The sequence below is a fragment of the Pinus tabuliformis genome, chromosome 4_2, assembly GCF_031772625.1.
Source record: "Pinus tabuliformis cultivar Carrire ecotype Pingquan chromosome 4_2, CPIR1, whole genome shotgun sequence".
NCBI classification, from domain to species: Eukaryota; Viridiplantae; Streptophyta; class Pinopsida; order Pinales; family Pinaceae; genus Pinus; species Pinus tabuliformis.
In genome coordinates this window covers 365,284,861-365,288,226 of record NC_142304.1, presented here as the reverse complement: position 1 = coordinate 365,288,226, position 3,366 = coordinate 365,284,861, and the positions used below count along the sequence as shown (strand labels likewise).

Genomic DNA, 3,366 nt, shown 5'->3' with positions numbered 1-3,366 from the left:
TATGGTCTCCCACTTCCCTCTCATTTAAATTTCAAAATTTGAAAACCCCAAGTGGCGTACTCCCTCCCATTTCCTTCTCATTTCAATTTCGAATTTTGGAATCACCGCGCAGCGTACTTCTTAAATACATGGGAAACCTATTTTGTTTCTTCATTATTCACTACCTGAGCAAATTCAAATTCGAAATTTGAACTGGTGAACCCACCCCGCCCAAATTCAAAATTTGAACATCGATAATTGCTATATCTCGCATTTCAAGTCGTTTGGCATCATGGTTCAGGGTGGGCACGAGACATACATCTGGAATTCCTTCCTTGGGCAGCACATTACCGCCGACGGAAGCCTCGACGAGAAGAAATTCAACGGCGTGGGCATAAGCCTCATGGGCAACGACAACGCTGTAATGGACGTTGTCATCTTTTCGACTGCTGTGGGGATTGCAGTGACAGGTCAAGCCAATATCCTCACAGGAGTTCACTGTTATAACAAGGCCACGGGCTTCGGAGGAGTTGGTATCAAACTAAAGCTCGGTGGATTGACTCAGAGGAGGAGCATCGGTTGTTATTTGGATTATACTGCCATTGTTGCAGAGATTCTTCAAACTTTTCTCCGTTGGCGTCTGTGGCACAAGTCTTTTCTCATCATTGTTGATGCCTATTACTCACTTTGTCTTCCTTGAAAATTCCCAAACTTTCTCTGTAATTATTTCAGATCTTGATACCTTCCCTGGTGATTAGGGTATATGGTGTCATTTCCAATCCTAATTGACTCATCAGAGGCAACAAAGGAGCAGTGATGGAGTCAGAATCAGTGATCGTGGCAGATTCTTCAATTTTTGGAGCAGAGGGAGTGATTATCAAGCCAGGATCTGAAACATTTGTACCTGGTTTTTCCTTTTTCTCAGACTTGCAGTCAAATCAGATGCTTGTTTCTCATTCAAATGAAATGGACCTTTACAACAACTCGGTAATCCCAATCAGTCCAGCACAATTTAGCAGAGAAATATATGATATGGGGCGTACCCAATATGGAAATATGTCATTTTCTGCCAATCTGAATACTCCTGGATCTATATCTGAAGTGCCCACTGAGAGATCAGTGCTTGTGTTGGTGAACGAGGGGTACCCAACAGAGGATTCATTGAATTCTCCTGGGTGCAATGGGGAGGCCATGTCACACATTTGGGGCCACTCAGCCTCTGACAAAACAGAGGAGCAACAAGTTAGAGAGGGGAGGAAGCAGAGAAGGATGTGTCTAACAGAGAGTTTGCAAGGAGGTCTAGGCTCCGGAAACAACATCTTGTGGACCAGCTGAGGGCTGAGGTGGATCATTTGAGAGTAGAGAATGGGAGATATTGAAGAAACTCAACATTACTTCAGCGCATTATGCTCATATAAGAGAAGAGAATTCCCTGTTGAGATCAGAGGCCATGGAGCTGAGTCACAAGCTCCAAAGATTGCAATACACATTAAACGCTCAACCTCATGGTGTCTTTGAAAGTATGGGTGTTGAAACTCGAAATTGCAGTGCTGCGCATATGATCTCAGCGTATGACACCATTGCTCACTCCTTGGTTTCTCCCCATCTCTGGTTTTGAGGTCCAGAAGCAATTTACATTGTTAAATACTTAGAAATATTACCAGAACCATGCCCTATATTGTTTTCTCATTCATGCAGGAACTTGATATCGATTTGAATGGTGTAAAGAGTTATATTTTTTGATAAAATTTGAATTTTGGAAAAAATTGTTAATTTTTGCTATGAAATTATGTAGTGAGATTTTTCAATCCTGTATAATAATAAATCAAAGGAAAAACTAAATTTAGATATTCATTAACTCAAAAACCCTTTAAGGATAACGTTGAAGTGTCATTGGAAGCACCTCTTATAAAATAATATTAAAAAACAAAACGTTTGGCTACTCTAGACTAATTTTTATTTTATTTAAGTGGGGAAAAATACAAAATCTATTTCCTAAACCTTTAAATTATTACTTCTTAATTAATTTATCTATATAATTATATTTACAACTAAAAATTTTAAATAATAATGAACTTTAATATAATCCAAAGTCATGTATATTCGATTCCGTATATTATAATAATAACAATTATCTAAAGCATTTTGTGTATCTGTCATTTATTTACATATGCACTTTTCACCAATTTTAACAAAATTGAAATCAAATATTTTAGTTAACATTAAGGTAAATTTGATAATTGTGAAAACGTAATTATTATTAAAATGTAAGTTTACAACAATTTCAATTTAGATTTAAATAATGTTTTGTTACAAATTTAATAGATAATTTATTCAAAAAATATTAAATATTAATTTTAAAATGTTTTAATAAAATTAGTTTATTTATATTATATTTTTAATAAATAAATTTAGGTAAAAGTTTTACTAAATATATTTTTGTTAGTGCTTATTCATGTTAATATCAACAATTTTTTTTTAAAAATTATTTTCAATGTGTTAAATAGAGTTATATTAATGTAGATTGTTGTAAAGGTTTCAAAAAATTTGGCCAATGTTATATATGAAAGATACCATCATAGCCATGTATTACCCTCCTATGTGCACTAAGGTAGGTTAAGTTCTTTTATAAAATAATATTTATTGTACCTTCAATATAATACATGGGGCACCATGGTAGGGTTTAAAAAGATATATTGCATTGAACTTTTCATTTTAAATTGTATATAATGCACCACACACATACAAGCACCAATGCTTTATATTCTAGTATGAGCACTTCTTTGTCTTGTGCTATTGAATTGTTATATTTCATTATTCCTTCTATTCCATAATATATTTGATTCATTTTTAGAATTTTGGCAAACATATAAATCTATAGTTTTCATCTACATAGATACCATATATTGATAGTTGTTTTCACTAGCTAAACATTTAAAATTAGCCTACATTTCTATTTTCTTTCTTTTTCTTTTAAAAAGTTCTTAATAGTGTCACCTTGGAATTCAAACCATGCTAACTCTAAGCATGTACACAGGTCACATCAATTAACAAAACTCACTATCATTTGAAGTGCATCAAATAGTCATATATGAAATGTGCATAAATTTACTATGCTCTTTGGTACATTAACAAATGTATGGGAGCACTTATTGCAATACTACCATATGATAATGTGTATCACACATCTTTGATAACTACACTAAGTGAATGAGAAGTGCATATTAATGGACATGGGATAATTAGGGTATAACACAGTAGGTGTTGCTACTTTACTAGAGAAACACACCACCATCCCATTTTTTTCTTTTTGTAAGTCATGTAATGCATTGTCATGTAATAGTAGCACCTCTTTTAGTGTTACTATGGATGGCTAAGTGTGTCATT

General features: G+C 33.9%; 1 pseudogene; it reads left to right on the top strand.

Annotated features, from left to right (window-relative positions):
- The first annotated feature begins 271 nt into the window (after positions 1–271).
- On the top strand, positions 272–679 carry LOC149169461 (polygalacturonase QRT3 pseudogene; annotated as a pseudogene).
- The last annotated feature ends 2,687 nt before the right edge of the window (positions 680–3,366 follow it).